Genomic DNA, 16,394 nt, shown 5'->3' with positions numbered 1-16,394 from the left:
GGCCGCCCTTGCGGGCAAACAGAAAGCTGTCGCCACCACGGGCTCATTGCAAGCGTCTGCGCCCTGGAGATGCACCCCATGACCAGCAGGGTCAAGTGCGGGCCCAGGGTTCCCCCAGGCAGGGCCTGACCCCGGCTCGGCTTGCACAGGCCGCAGAAGGATGAGAGCTCTTCTCGCAGCCCCTGGCTGCCGGGTTCAGCTGATTTTAACCGTTTAGGTCATTTTAATGCCTTCTGAGAAAGCTCCATCTTCCCAGCACCTAAATCTGTCACCACATTTTATGAAAATTGACTCGAGATGTGATTTTAGCCCAGGAAGTCGAGCACTATTTGCATCAAGGCTTGGCAGGGCCTCCCGCTGTCCGGGGGGAAGCAGGGTGGGGAGGGTCCCATGAAAAGTGTGTGTGTGGAGGGGTGACCCTTGCCTCTCCCCTGCCGGTGGCTGTCCTGGCCGAGGGCCCCCTGGGTAAGGAGGCGACGGGGTAATGGGGTGTCCCGCTGATGGGCCCCTACCACCTGCAGGGCATGTGGCCCAACCGGCCGGCCAACACATCCCGCCAGAGTGCTCAGTCTATTTCTGAGCGACCTCAGCCCCCTGGACATTTAACACCGCGAGGATGACAGCTCATCGCTAAGCACTGGGAATAATCTCCCCGGAGCACCTTGCTGTGTGCCTTCACGTCACTGTGACTCCGTGAGCCTGTGCTGGCACCTGCTGAGTGGCAGGGAGGACGCTGGGCACACGGAGGGCACCGGTCATTGTTCACAGCCAGCAGGGCCCGCTCTCAATCGGGGGAACAATACAGCAGCAGCAGAGCTGGCAGCACTCGCTTCTGGAGCGGTAGGTGCCGGGCTCCGCTCCGAGCATGCCCACAGTCTCTCACTGAATCCTCGCCGCCGCCCTGGGAAGGCGGTAGTATTATGGTTACTCACTATTATTATTGGTCCCATGTCCCGGGGGAGGAAACTGAAGCACAGAGAGGTTAGTGTGAAAGGGGCTCTAACCGTGACGTTGTTGAAACGGTAACAGTTACACGCAAAGGGCACCATTCCGCTCGTTCCGCGTTCTGCCCCCTTCGATGGACACCGTTAAGTTGGTTTTCTCTTCCACGTGTCCTTTCCCTCAATATTTGAAGACTGCTCACAGGCCCTGCCAGTCTGCTCGGCAGCAGACGTCGACTGGGGCCTTTTTATCAGTAGTTCCTGTTTATACCACTGTCTTTTGCCCCTTTGCCAATCCAGGCACCCCCTCCCCCAAGCACACCCGTTTTTTCTTCATCGTCCTTTCCCAAGTGTGTGTCCCGTGCTGTCCACTTGTCCAGCCCAGAGCATCATGGCCGCCCCTCCTCAGGGGCTTGAGCTAGACAGTCACACTCCTCCCCAGGTCTCTGCATTCTGCATCTTTCTCGGGCTGTGCACTGTCCGTGTGTCCAGTAGCCCCCCTGCCCCTGTGACAGAGTCTCCACTCCCTCAGGGCTGTCACTGTCCGTGTGTCCAGTAGCGCCCCTGCCCCTGTGACAGAGTCTCCACTCCCTCAGAGCTGTCACTGTCCATGTGTCCAGTAGCCCCCCTGCCCCTGTGACGGATTCTCCCACACCCTCAGGGCTGTGCACTGTCCGTGTGTCCAGTAGCCCACCTGCCCCTGTGACGGATTCTCCCACACCCTCAGGGCTGTCACTGTCCATGTGTCCAGTAGCCCACCTGTCCCTGTGACAGATTCCCCCACTCCCGCAGGGCTGTCACTGTCCGTGTGTCCAGTAGCCCCCCTGCCCCTGTGACGGATTCTCCCACACCCTCAGGGCTGTGCACTGTCCGTGTGTCCAGTAGCCCCCCTGCCCCTGTGACGGATTCTCCCACACCCTCAGGGCTGTCACTGTCCATGTGTCCAGTAGCCCACCTGTCCCTGTGACGGATTCCCCCACTCCCGCAGGGCTGTCACTGTCCGTGTGTCCAGTAGCCCCCCTGCCCCTGTGACGGATTCCCCCACTCCCGCAGGGCTGTCACTGTCCGTGTGTCCAGTAGCCCCCCTGCCCCTGTGACGGATTCCCCCACTCCCGCAGGGCTGTCACTGTCCGTGTGTCCAGTAGCCCACCTGCCCCTGTGACGGATTCCCCCACTCCCTCAGGGCTGTCACTGTCCGTGTGTCCAGTAGCCCCCCTGCCTCTGTGACAGAGTCTCCACTCCCTCAGGGCTGTCACTGTCCATGTGTCCAGTAGCCCCCCTGCCCCTGTGACGGATTCCCCCACTCCCGCAGGGCTGTCACTGTCCGTGTGTCCAGTAGCCCCCCTGCCCCTGTGACAGAGTCTCCACTCCCTCAGGGCTGTCACTGTCCATGTGTCCAGTAGCCCCCCTGCCCCTGTGACGGATTCCCCCACTCCCTCAGGGCTGTCACTGTCTGTGTGTCCAGTAGCCCCCCTGCCCCTGTGACGGATTCCCCCACTCCCGCAGGGCTGTCACTGTCCGTGTGTCCAGTAGCCCACCTGCCCCTGTGACGGATTCCCCCACTCCCTCAGGGCTGTCACTGTCCGTGTGTCCAGTAGCCCCCCTGCCTCTGTGACAGAGTCTCCACTCCCTCAGGGCTGTCACTGTCCATGTGTCCAGTAGCCCCCCTGCCCCTGTGACGGATTCCCCCACTCCCGCAGGGCTGTCACTGTCCGTGTGTCCAGTAGCCCCCCTGCCCCTGTGACAGAGTCTCCACTCCCTCAGGGCTGTCACTGTCCATGTGTCCAGTAGCCCCCCTGCCCCTGTGACGGATTCCCCCACTCCCGCAGGGCTGTCACTGTCCGTGTGTCCAGTAGCGCCCCTGCCCCTGTGACAGAGTCTCCACTCCCTCAGGGCTGTCACTGTCCGTGTGTCCAGTAGCCCCCCTGCCCCTGTGACAGATTCCCCCACTCCCTCAGGGCTGTCACTGTCCGTGTGTCCAGTAGCCCCTCTGCCCCTGTGACAGAGTCTCCACTCCCGCAGGGCTGTCACTGTCCGTGTGTCCAGTAGCCCCCCTGCCCCTGTGACCGTTGTCTCCGGCTTCATATGGAGTTGGGGGTAGCTGTGTCTTTCTCACATGAGCTGCTGGTTCACAGAGGATTCAGCTCAGACTTGGAAATTGAGTTTTTGAATCTAAATGGGGTTTACATTTACCTCCATCGTGGGTCCTTTGGTAGATTCAGTCTATTGTGTGGTCTGTGAAGATCATGTTGAGTTTCAGTTGTGCGTCCGGCATCTTGGCTCTGTCCCCTGGTCCCGGGGTGGCTGTCATGGCCACCCAGCAGCTGCATGGCCTGGAGTCTGTGGTCCTCCCTCAGACCTCTCCCCAGACTGACCTTAGTTCTCTAGGTGACCTTTGTCCAGCCACTGGGATCTACACAACTGGCGACCCATCCCCTTTCTCCATCTGGTCCCTAAGGACATGGCGAATAACAGCCAAATGCCTTGTCAGAGGAAGCCCTGAGTGTGATGTCCCAAACCTGTTCCCCTCCCAGTTGATATTTACTGTGACCTGCGTGAGGTATCGACTCTCTCCCAGTCTCAGAGTTCTCACCTGTAAGATGGGGCTCGGAGACCGTGGGAAGAGAATGCTCTGACAAGGCCTGGAAATGTCCGTGGTAACGCCGTATTACCCAGGCTGAGCACGTGGGTGCTCCGTCACCGCGGAAGTGGCCACACTCTAGGCCCTGTGGCCTACGCCAAGCCTGCCCTCAGGAGGGGCTCAGAGCACCAGGCAGCACTCCTGGCACTCAGGCTTCCTGTCGAACCCCGGGCTGTGTGTCCTGTGCCGTCCACTTGTCCAGCCCAGAGGAAAAGAGGGGCTGCAGGGAAGTAGCCCAACCCTGTGTGGGGAGGGACGCTCATCAGGGGCTCCGGCGGGACCGGCTGGACCCAGGGACGCTGTCATCGCTGTCATGCCCAACAGAGCGTTGCACTTTGGTGCCATGCTGCCAGGATGGGTGGCCGCCGATAGTGCGGGATCCCCATTCCCTGCCTTTCCGGGGCCGCCGTCCCCTCCTGGTGGGCTATGGGGCATCTCCTCTCAGCCTGCCCATGGGACTTGCCTCTGGGTGGTGGCCTTTCTGCCTCCTGCCCTCTCCAGACCTCACATGCTCCCTGCTCTGGCTCTGAAGGTCACCCTCCCCCTCCTCCCTCCCGCACTCCTCCTGGGGCAGGCATCGTCCCTTCTCTCTAGTTCCTCCTGCCCAGAAAAGGCTTTCCCTGTCTCCAGTGGCTCCCAAACCACAGCTCAGGGCTTCACCTCGAGATGAGGCAACTCCCTAGCCTGGTGTGAGAACCTTCCCCACTTGGGGACCCTCACAGAGGCCATTAGGAAGGAACCCCTCACTTGGCCCCTGCTGCGTGCTCTGCTGGCTCGTGCCGATGCTGCGGTGGCCTGAGGGGAGGTGGTTGGCCCGGGTCACAGGCGGAAACTGAGGCTGGGGAAGTTGAAGCGACTTGTGCGAGGCCACGCAGCTCAGGGCAGGGTTGGGAGTCACACCGGTTAGGAAGCCATCTAGCCCCATTGGCTGCCCACAGCGGCCGGGCCTTCAGGGCGATGCCAGCAGCCACCACGGTCAGAGGTGGCACAGGCACAGCTCTGCTCCGCACAGCCTCACACCGGGCCGACTTCTCCACCTGCACCAGCAGGTTAGGGGGAACCACACGGACCTGCAGGTTGAAAATGTTGGCGATTTCACGTGGTCTAATGGTTAGGTCAGGCTCTAATCTGAGCAAGTGGCCCCAGTCACACTCCTGTCCTCATAAGCTCAGTGAGGTCCCAGCCTGCCTCTTGCCCAGCGGCTCGCTGGAGGCAGCCTGGGACGATGCTCCCTCGTCCGTGAGGATCAGGCCGCCCCAGCCTCGTGCGAGGGAGACACAGGGCGTCCGCAGCCCAGACACACTCCCAAGGCGTGAGGCCGCGCACGGGTGTCTGCAGGTTCTCACGCCCTGCTGTGCGAGTGCTGAGTGCTTGTTCACGCTTCTGGCCGTCCGCGTCTCCACCCTTCCCGCGGGCTGTGAAAAATCATCGCTCGCTTCCCTCTGTTAACAGGGTTCTCCAGCGCCCACGAGGTCACGAATTGAGGTGAGGCCTCCCACTTAGCGTCTTTCAAATGTAACTCGCATGCCTAGGATGGACGAAACTCACTTAAAAAATAATTTAAAAGGATATAAACAATAAAACAAGACCCACGCTATTGGCTCCAGGCTTTCCCCGCCTGCCTCTGGCGCTGTTCCCCCGCCTCTTCCCTCGCCCTGTCCCTCCGCTGCGTCCAGGCAGCGCTCAGTTCCTGCAGAGGAAAGCCTCCCGCCCCGTCCGGCCTTCGTCCGGCTGCTGTCTCCAGCTCTCTGAGCCCCCGACACCCTCGCCCAGCAGCCGAGATTGCTCTCAATGACTCCGCTTGCTTAAGAATCAGAGCCAAACAAGATGTTCAGAACATCTGCTCTGTAACAACAGTCATCTTTTACTGGTGCCTGCCGTGTGCCTGGCATCTCCTACCCATCGTCCCGAATCCTTATGGCAGCTCTGTGGCCAGGTACAGGTTATCCCCAGACCCAGACAAGCGAAGAAACTGGCCCAGGCGACATGGCTGGGAAGCCAGGGTTCTCTCCCCCTTGAGCCAGAGGATGGCCGCGTCTTGGGCAGCTCTTGGGAGTCAGACAAGCCTGCCTGATAGAGGTTGTGTCGGGACCTTGGTACTGAGAGCTGTGTTGCCTGGGACTAGACACGTACCCTCTCTGAGCCTCACATGTGAAGTGGGCAGTGAGCAATATCTACCTGCTGGATTGCCTACGGATGAGAGATAACACAGGATAAGCTGGAGGAGCCAGGCACTTGATAAAAGACAGCTCATGTTAATAGTATCACTGATGGGCCCTGGGCACAGACAATGTACCAGGCAGTTTACACACTTTATCTCCGGCAACCCATTCTATGGATAGGAGCATTGAGGCCAAGAGAAGAGAAGTAACTTGAATAAGACACTTATCCTCCAGGGTGTAAGGCAGGGAGTTCCCTGCCCTGAGGGACCTTACGGGGAGCTGGGGAGACCACCCTCAGACATAGAAGGATTTAAAAGTCTCGCTTTCTTCATCTTGATAAGTGTATTAGAACAGATCCTCTAGGAAGCCCCAAGTTTCAGACCAGGGGCCAGCCTGGTATAGAGGTGAATTCTCGGTGCTTCACAGCAGGGAGAGGTCCAGGCAGGCTGGGGAGGCTCCCTGGAGGAGGTGGCACTTGGAGGATAGTGGGAGAAAGAAAGGGCACTGCAGGAATGGGGCCTGACATGCGCAAAGCGCAGAGGTGAGAATGCCCTGTGGGCCCACGAGCTGGGAGACTCAATCGGACTGTGGCCCAGAGTGTTGGAAGGAGGGGAGAGGTCGGCTCAGGAGGGCCATGTCGGTTGAGTGGTGTGAGGAGCGAAGACGGTGGGTGATGTGGTCACAGAGGTTGGCAGGGGCGGATCCTGTAGGGCGTCACAGGCCGTGTCGGAGCTCAGACGCTGTGCTAAGTGTGACGGGAAGCTCCTTGAGGGTTTTGAGCAGGGGCGTGGTGCAGCCTAGTTTGTGTCTCAGAAAGAAACCGCTGGCCACTGTGTGTGGAGTGGATTGCAGGGGGAAGGCAGCAGTAGAAAGACAGTGTGGTCTTGTGCGGATCCTGGCATGAGACCTGGGTGGGCAAGGGCAGGGCGGATCCAGCTTGTCCAATGGCCAAGAGTTTGAAATAAAATGACCCTCTGCCCACCAGGCCGTGAGCCCAATTTAGGGTTCCTGATGAACAGCCCAGGGCCTGGGCCCAGCTGTGCGACCTTTATCAAAATGTTCACGGCAACGAATGGGCCGTTGTTATGGCTAAAGCCCAAAGCGGGAGACGGGGCGCACTCCACGGAGCGCGTGGTCGGCTTCGGGACTCCCCCCGTTCTGCAGAGAGGAGTCCAGAGCCCCCATAGAGTGGCCCCTCTTGAGCCGTGGCTCCCGTGGGAGCCTTTAGGGGCCTTTGCTCTCATCATGCAGCTAAATCTTCAGGGCCCTGACTCTCCGTCCTCAGGAGCCAGAAGTCAAGGCCTGGCTTGGGGAGCAAATGGGTCTGGGCACCTATTCTTAATGCTGGGGCTTTAGAACCCGCGGTGGCACAGTGAGGCCACTGTCCCGTGTCCCTTCAAACCCTTCTCTGCCCCTTCCCTTAACCGCTCTGAGCCTTAGTTTTTTGTTGTTTTTTTAAAATATGTTTTTTATTTATTTTAGAAAAAGAGGAAGAGAGGGATGATAGAAACATTGATTGGCTGCCTCCTGCATGCCTCCCACTGGGGATTGAGCCTGCAACCTGGGCATGTGGCCTGCCTGGGAATCGAACCATGACCTCCTGATTCGTGGGTTAACGCTCAGCCACCGGACCACACCAGCCAGGCTGAGCCTTCGTTCTCCTCAGTAAAATGGGCTCCAGTGCCCGCTCTTTGGGCCGTGGGGGACTAAATGACAGTCAGCACAGCCTGGCTCTGCCCAGTGCGGGTAAGGAGTGTGACTGTGCTACCACCAGACGAAGCGGGGAGGCTCTGTCCCCTGAGCCACGCTCCTCCGGTAGGAGGGCAGCTGACATTCCTCCCACCCTGTGCTCCCTCACATCAGCAGCACCCCTCTCCCTGCCCCCCCCCCCCCGCCGCCTCCCCACATCCTAGGAGAGGAAGCAGAGGCTCAAAGGGGTCTTTGCTTTCTTTGCCCAGTGACTCCGCTAGAAAGCAGCAGGGCTGGGTGCGAGGTGGTCTGGTTCGGGCTCCTCCCATCGCCCAGGCCTGGACTTCCAGAGTGGCCTTTCCCAGCTCCAAGTTGGATGTGGTGCCTCAGGGTCAGCTGTGGATGTGCAACTCCTGCTGCCCTGCCCCCTTCGGCCAGAGGCGTTTGCTGCTTGTGGGCAGAACATTAGAGGAACCCGAGACTCCCGTCTGGAGGAAGGCGTGTGCTGTCCTAGTAACCCTGAGGTCCCAGGCCAGGTCCCTCGGCCGCGATGAATCTATTTACCCCTTCACGGCAGCGTCCAGGGCACGTCACCGTGTGGCTGAGCTGTGGAGAGCGTGGGCTCCAAAGCCGAGGCGATGGGTCCAAATCCAGCTGCCGCCTTCCCAGCTGGAGCTTTGGGGCAAGTGCGCAGGCTTAGGACCTGCTGGGAGGAGGTGACTCCTTCATGGACAGTGCCTGGCACAGGCAACGCTCAACAAAGGCTCTTCTTATAAGAAGCCTGAGCCAGCCCTGGCCGTGGCTCAGCTGTTTGGGGCGACGTCCTGTACACCAAAGGGTTGTGCGTGTGATTCCCCGTCAGCGTGTCTACCTAGATTTCGGTAACGTCCTCAGTAGGAGCATGTATGGGAGGCAACTGATGGATGTTCCTCACATTGCTCTTCCTCTCCCACTCCCCCTCCCCCTCTCTCTCCTCCTCCCTTCCCCTCCCCCTCCCATCCTCTATCTATAATCAATAAAAACATATCCTGGGGTGACGATGAAAAAGAAAAGAAAGAAAAGAAAAGGAAGGCAAGGGAAGGGAAGGGAAGGGAAGGGAAGGGAAGGGAAGGGAAGGGAAGGGAAGGGAAAAGGAGCCCTGAGTGAGAAGCCAGCGCCTTCCCAGGAGGAAGGAACCACTGGTGGTATCAGACATCCTGGGGTCCTTGTTGGGAGCTAGAGACTTTTAGGGGTGCCTTTAGGGAGGGGCTTGCTCAGGGCCCTCCCCCCATATCTGCGGCCAGACCCAGGGCTCAGCGGTGCAGCCCCCAGGGGAACCAGGGGACGGCTGGTGGAGGGAGTTTGCCAGCAGCGGCAGCCAGGCTCCTTGGTAAAAGGGTTCTTTCCCCAGGAGCTGAGATCTGACAGATTATCCGGAACAAAGGCTAATTAGGAACAGGCTTTCAGGCAGGAAGTCTTTCATCATGAGCTTGGTAAGTTTTCACCGGCTGCTGCTGGCATCAGGCAGAGGGAACCTCCTCCGTCCAGGGTCCAGGGCCGGGCCGGGGCAGGTCTCACCTCTGCCCGTCCTCACCCGAGGCCTAAGGCAACGGCTGGTCTGGGAGGCCGCAGGCCAGCGAGCCTGCTCTCCCTGTGCCCCTCTGGGCGAGCCCTTCCTCACCGCCGGTTTCCCCACTCTACAAGGGGGCTACAGGATCCCGGGAGAACTTTCTAGACCCAAGGGGTGGCAGCCCTGGCACGGAAACAAACAGGCCTGGCATGGAAGCAGGCCCTCTGGGCCCTCGCCGAGACCCGGCCCTCCTTCCAGCTGCCCAGACCTCGGCCTCCTCCTCCCCACCCAGGCACCCACTGGCCCTGTTCCTAGAGCAAGCACATGCCCTCTTCCTGTCTAAGTTGGTGGCTTTCTGGCCTTTGATTTTAATCTCGACGAACATGATTTAGAGTCCCAGCGACGGCGCCGTCAATAGTATATGACAGGGCGCTCGGCCGGGAAGCATGGCAGCTTCGAGGTGCAGAGCCCTCAGTCCCCGCCACCTCCAGCTGGGCCGGCACAGCCACAGCCACGGGCGCTTTGCCTGGCAGGAGGTGTCTCAAGCTTCACCAGCAGAGCGTCATCCTGTACACCAAAAGGGCACGTTAGGTCCGGCTTGCAGAGCCACCACTCATGACTGAGCGGGACCGGGTGACTGTCACTCCGGGCAGCCTGGGGCACTGGCAGATCCTCCCTCTGGAGCTCTGCTCCTTTGTCTGTAAGGGAGCGGGAATGGCAATAATATGGGTGTACCAGGTCAGTGGGGATTAAATGAGATCACGGATGAGTGAAGTGTTTCAAAGAGGAGAAGCCGTGGTACAACGGAGGAGGAGGAGGAGGAGGAGGAGGAGGAGGAGGAGGAGGAGGAGGAGGAGGGGGAGGAGGAGGGGAGGGGGAGGGGGAGGGGGAGGAGGAGAGGAGGGGGAGAGGGAGGGGGAGAGGGAGGGGGAGAGGGATTTGATGGAAGGAAGAACCTGAGGCCGCGTTGACAGGCGTCTGGGAGAGCAGGGCGCTGCTGCCACCTCAGCTCTGTCACAGCCTTTTCCTAATTAGCCGTGTGACCTCGTCAGAACCCCCAACCCCGTTCCCTGCCTCTCTTTTCTCATTGGTTGAGAGGATTTGGTTCCTTCGGCTCTGAGATCTCTAGGCTGAAGGTCAACTTGTTAATCAATGAATGTTTATGGAAATCACTGGAGGGACCAGGACTGTGTGTGTGTGTGTGTGTATGTGTGTGTATATGTGTGTGTATGTGTATATGTGTGTGTGTGTGTATGTGTGTGTGTATGTGTGTGTATGTGTATATGTGTGTGTGTGTGTATGTGTGTGTGTGTTTAGGGGTAGGAGGTGGATGGTGGTGAGCCGAGGTACAGGTCAGGGACACGCACCTGTGCCAGCTGACCTGGAGAACCACCCCGACCCCACAGGAAGAGACAACAAGGTGGAAGGCACAGTAGGCACCGAAGAAGTTCAGAGGCTGGGCAGTCTCACTATCCATGAGACTGGCTGGGGCAGAGTTCCAGCCTCATGCATAGCATTAACCTCTTCTTGGTGAGTGACCACCTCAGCTCCTCCTTGATTGGGAGCCAGATCTTCCTGCGCTCACATCCTCTCCCTGCCACCCACTTGCTGTGTGACCTTGGGCAAGTCCCTCCATGTCTCTGAGTTTTATCTTAGTTAATTTATCTGTGAAATGGAATAATAATAGCACAGCCTCATAGGATTGTTGTGAAGATTAAACGAGTTAATATATGGGAAACACGAGGTGGCTGGCACACAGTAGGGCGGCTATTACAGGTTATTACAGGTACTGGAGGCCTCCTCTGCAGCAGACGCGGCACAGGGCTCCGGGCACATGCCCTTCCCCCTCCCTCGGGAGCAGGGGTGGTTTGCTCTGTCAGCGATGAGGACATGCAGCCTCTCAGGGTTCCACGTTGTCTCACGTAGATAATGAGCAACAGGCCGTGGGCCGTGGGGGTCCCGGAGCGCTGGCCCGGCTACCCCCCTGCACCACCCTGGCTCTGGGCATTGGCGGGCGTTGAGACGGATGTTGGGAGACCTCCGGGTTCCTTGTGGCCGCTTGCCTCACTTGCCTGACCTGGGTTCTCTCTCTCAGCCCTGCACCAGCCCTTGTCCCAGCGCAATTCGGAAGGACAGCTGCCCTCCTGCCCCCATAATCCCCAACACCTGTGTGAGGCGGTGCTCCCGGGAGCCATTTAATTTAGTTCTCAGAGAAGTTTCAAGTCTGCCTCCCCTTTGTGGGTCTGGCTGGAGCCGATGACATGTAATTAATGCTGCTTAATTGCTATTCTCCGGGCTTAGTCAGGAGGTTCCAGAAGCCCTCGGAGCATGTCAGGGGCTCCCACTGGGTTTCGTTGCCCCAGACAAGAAGTGAGCTTCTCAGAGGGCGTAAATCCTGATTTCCAGGCTCTTTTCTCATTTGTGTTTTCTTTCTTTCTCTCCCTGGGGGGCTGCCCCGGGTCCCCGAGGTCAGGGAGGCCCCCACACCTCCTGGATTGCACAATCCCTTCCCCAATTACGCACATAGACTCTAGGGCCCTCTGCGCCAGACTCACTTGGTAAAACAAAGATTTGGGGGCTCCTCTTCGGCTTTGTGGGCCTGAGAGTTCCTGTGCTACGGGGTTTGGTGGCCTGTACCCCAGACTGTGGGCCGTGTGAGGGCCCTCATAACCTCAGACCCCGGAGTGTGGACCGGGGCTCAGAAAGGATCGGGAGGAGCGGGTGTTTCTGAGGAGCTGGGAATATTCCAGGCTAGCTCGGCTCTGCTCACAGGTGGCGAGGGGTTCACCCACCGGCCCCTCCTTCCCAAGTACACAGATCTCATGCCTTTGTGTGCTCCCCACTGCTAACACCTCCTTGCTCTGAGCCCTTCCTGCTGGAAAACTCAACACTTCTGTGTAGGATGAAATAAGCCGCATTGATTTTTTTAACATCAGTTCAGTTGTGTTCCTACCAGCATTAATAGGGGTGTAAATTGGGCCTGACAGGGACCCGGTGGCTTCCTGGAATTTTAAAAATCCAGGTTTTCGCATGTATTTCCTTTGTTATTAGCTCAAGTAATGAAAGCTGTAAACCATCTTTAGTAAGTCCCCGGGTTGTAGGCTGCACAGGCCTTTGTGCCAGGGCACATGTTAATTACCCCTGCGTCCTGGTAATTCATCACTGCCCGCCTGGCTCACCACCCCCTTTCCCGCTCTAGGAGACATGGGGGCCCGGGTCCCCCTCCCTGTCCTGTTTCCAGGGGAACTCCATTTTCTCCTCCAGCAGCAGATCCATCTCCAGGGAATTCCCCTCTGTTGCAGCTTCAAGTGCCATTTTAAAAGCAGCTGTCATCTCCCCTAATGGGTGTTTTCCTTGCTGGCGGAGAGTGGGGTGCGCAAAGAATGCTGGCTCCGTCTGCACTGGGCTTTCTCCAGAGTCCTGCTTGGGGGTGGGAGTGGGGGTACAGGTGTCAGAGGGAGGAGGCGATGCACTGAGGGAGAGGAATGGCCCAGTTTAACGGAGGATTCTCTTGAAACAGGGTGTTTACCTGGAAGATTCTGCCTTTAGGAGAAATTTTCCTTTTGTCTGAAGACAGGCGGTATGAAGAATTAGAAAGAGCAGGAGAGGCAAATGCAGGAACTCTTTTAGAACAAGGGTCAGACATGATAAGGTTTAGATGGAATTTAGGCGATGGGGCAGGAACCCAGTCTTATTCAACTCAAAGTCCCCCCGGTTGCCTTGCACACAGTGGGGCTTCTATAAGTACCTGTGAAGTAAAACTCACCTTTGATTTTTATAATGCTTAAAGGCTCCGGCCAGTTAGATGAAATAAAAAAAAAACACAGGGGTGGGTCAAAGTAGGTTTACAGTTGTTCCTGTAGAAAATGATACAATAATTAATAAATAATCATACAACAATAAACTGTTTCATGGACTCGCAACTGTAAACCTACTTTGGCCCACCCCTGTGTAATGGCCTTTGGAGTTAGACATACCTGGGTCTCGATCCCAGCTCTGCCTGTGTGTGTGGACTTGGGCAAGTCACTAAACCTCTCTGCGTCTCCGTTTCCTCACTTGTACAATGGGGAATAACTCAGGGTCTTTGTGAGAACCAAATAGGATAATGACCTGCTTGTCTACGGAGCTTCAGTGGGGGCTCAGTCAACGTTCGTTTTCTTCCTTCCTCCCGCACTGGGTCTCAGCTCCATCTGCACATGAGAATCACCTAGGAAACTTTAAAACACAGTCACTCAGGCCCCGCCCGTGGAGATCTGGGTTTAATCTGTGTGTGTGTGAGGGGGGGGGGGGGGAGAGCTTGAGTATGGGTGTTTTTAAAAAGCTCCTATTAAAGGATACATTTTTAAAAAGTAAAATCATTAATCCCATACAAATATAAAATGAACACATGGCAAAGATTTAACTTGTTAATTAATGAGGGAACCAGTAAGAGTTGCAACTAGTTCAAATACAGCAGGTCCTCAACTGAGGTCCCTTTTCAATGTCATTTTGTGATAATTTTGATGAGGTGCCATGGGAACGTAACTCTTGTTTACACCCATTAGCCTGTGGTAAAATTAGTTTCATTATACGTCACTTTTCTTAAAGTCACAGGACACACCAATGACGTTCAGTGAGGACTTACTGTAATCCAAATAACACACACATATGGCCAATCAGGAATGCTGAAAAGAATTTATAAATACATGCAAAGCTGGTCAATAGCCAGAGGGTAATAATCAAATAAGCAGTTGCATACCACCTTACTGCATTTATTTGTTTTTCTTCGGACAAGAATCATTTGCATTACTCTACGCCAGTGGTTTTCAACCTTGGCTGCACATTAGAATCACCTGGGAATCTTTTTAAAATCCTGATTTCTGGTCCTCATCCTCCGCAAATTCTGTTTCTTTGTTACTAATGTTGTGGCTTCACCGCATAACAAAGAAACAGAATTTGCGGAGGATGAGGCCCAGAAATCAGGATTTTAAAAAAAGATTCCCAGGTGATTCTAATGTGCAGCCAAGGTTGAGAACCACTGCTCTACGCCTTCCACATTCGCAGAGCTGTAAGGCATCTCATAGATCAGCCCTGGGCAAACTACGGCCCGTTTGAAATGAATAAAACTAAAAAAAAAAAAAAGACCGTACCCTTTTATGTAATGATGTTTACTTTGAATTTATATTAGTTCACACAAACACTCCATCCATGCTTTTGTTCCGGCCCTCCGGTCCAGTTTAAGAACCCATTGTGGCCCTCGAGTCAAAAAGTTTGCCCACCCCTGTCATAGATGATGGAAGGTGCGGACCTCTGTGAGGTCAGACAACTGGACTAGTGTGTGACGAGGAGCACCCAGCAACCTGCTTTTCCGCACGTTTCCATATCTCACACGTCCCCAGCGATTCTCATGTGCAGCCACAGGGGAGGACCCTGCCGTAGACCCTGTATGCAGCGGTTAGCACCGTTAGCGCTCTGTATTGGAGGTGTTTGTTTATGAGTCGTCCCACCAATAATAGAGAAGCCCCTCAGTACAGGGTTCACGTTCCGTTTACGTTTGTAGCTCAGCACCCAGCACACTGCCTGGGCCATAACAAGTGCGTCACAACTGTTCACTCAATTAATAACTGAATTGATCGGATAACTTTAAGAAGTAAGCCAGACAAGTAGTATTCTCCATTTTCTGCTGAGGAAGCAGGCTCTCAAAGGCTCTGACCAAGTCACACAATTAGCTTCTGATGAAGTCAGGACTCAAGCCCACTCATCCATTTCCTCACTCATCCTCACTGCATTCAACAATTCCTGAGTGCCTACTGTGTGCCAGGCGCCGGAGCAGTGCGCTCCTGCTGTCCTCGCCCCTGTAGCGAAATGTGGCTTAGAGCATGGCCAGAAGGCCTGGGCTGGCGCCTTGAAGTCAGCAGTCATTAGCTGTGTGACCCTGGACATAGAGGTGGAAAGAGCCTCAGTAGATTATCGTCAGGGCACGTGGTGAGTGCAGCGATAGGACGTGAGGAAGATCATGGGAGCAGAGGGGAGGGGTGGGAGTTGGAGAGCAGGACTTCCGGGAGCTGAGTCTTCAAACCTCAGCCATTGGCCCCCATGGTGACCAACGAGGAGGCAGTGGTCAAGAGGAGAAAACGGCGAGTCCTGTCCACGGCCACAGCTCAGGAGAGTTAGCTGATGGGATTGACAGGGCAGGAGAGTGGTTAGACCGAGGGGGTAAATCTGCCAATCTAGTGCCCCTCAGAGGGCCCACCCTGCCTTGGGGGGTGGTTCTCTTTGCAGGTTTCTAACTCCTCTCAGGGTAGAAGGGGACACTAGGCTCTGCCCCGATAGCAGGGACCTTGCCCACCACACGTGAGAGGGGCCCACTGCTGGCATTTTCCTGGGCGCAGAGCCCCATCATCAAGGAGGACGAGCACTCAGGATTGAGTTTTTCATTTTGGTAATTACTGCCCAAGTCAGACAACAAGTTTATATGTTAAGAAAGATTAACAAGCTATTTAAAATATTTATTGTGCATCTGCCCGCTGTGCACTTTGGAGAATACTGTGCCCTCCTGTGGTGGAGGGTAGAGTATGGGCTCCTGCGCTTTATCTTTATCCGTGTCTCTTTTTGAAACAAAATCTCACAAAAAATGTCCAGTGACTGAGCATATGTAAGACAGCTGCTTTGATGGAATTGGTGGCCTGGGGTCAGCCCACACTGCCCTCCTCCCAGGCCTGGAAGACCCCTGGGAACTCAGGGCCCCGTGGACCACAGTGTCACTCTCCAGGGTTCTCAAGGGGCGGTGCCTGCACCAGCAGTGGCAGCATCACCTGCATTTTTTAGAAATGCAGATTCTCAGGCATCACCCTGAACCGATTGAATCGGAGCCTCTGGGAGTGAGGCCTGACTCTCGTTTTAACAAAGCCTCCAAGTGATTCAGACGCCCAGAAATGGGGAGGGAAGGGGATCCAATTATTGTCTCATGTGTGAAACATTCTAGAGTATATGCTGCAGGGGACACCAAGAAAGTCAAGTCTGTGTATTAGTTATCTACTGCCGCGTAACAAACTAGCCCAGGGTTTAGCCACTGAAGCAATAGGGTCTTGAATCTGGGGGCAGCTTTGTGGGATCCCCTACCTCACAAGGCCATAGTCGAGGGTGTTGGCCAGAGCCTCGATCATCGCCAGGTTCAGCTGGGGCAGGGTCCACGTCTAAGTGGTCAGTGGTTGTTGGTAGGATTCCGATTCTTAGGGGTGGGTTGGCGTCCTTAGTTCCTTATCACATGGGGCTCTCCATGGGGCAGCCCACAGCACAGCAGCTGCCTTCATCAAGGTGAGCCAGCTAGAGAGAGGAGGGTGCCCGAGACGGAAGTCATAGTCCTTTATAACACAATCTTGGAAGGGACCTGTACTCTAGTCTGTTCATTAGAAGTGAGCCACGAGGTCCGG

The 16,394-nt window shown here is 56.2% G+C and overlaps 1 protein-coding gene across 2 annotated transcripts in view; it reads left to right on the top strand.

Moving 5' to 3' along the window:
- Nucleotides 1-16,394, top strand: part of CPNE5 (copine 5) — an 89,055-nt gene that overhangs the window by 20,470 nt on the left and 52,191 nt on the right. The window lies entirely within an intron of this gene.

Source organism: Myotis nattereri (assembly GCF_964212035.1).
Source record: "Myotis nattereri genome assembly, chromosome: 6".
Lineage (NCBI taxonomy): Eukaryota > Metazoa > Chordata > Mammalia > Chiroptera > Vespertilionidae > Myotis > Myotis nattereri.
Note: the sequence above shows the minus strand (reverse complement) of the source record. Positions and strands in the feature narration are given on the sequence as shown.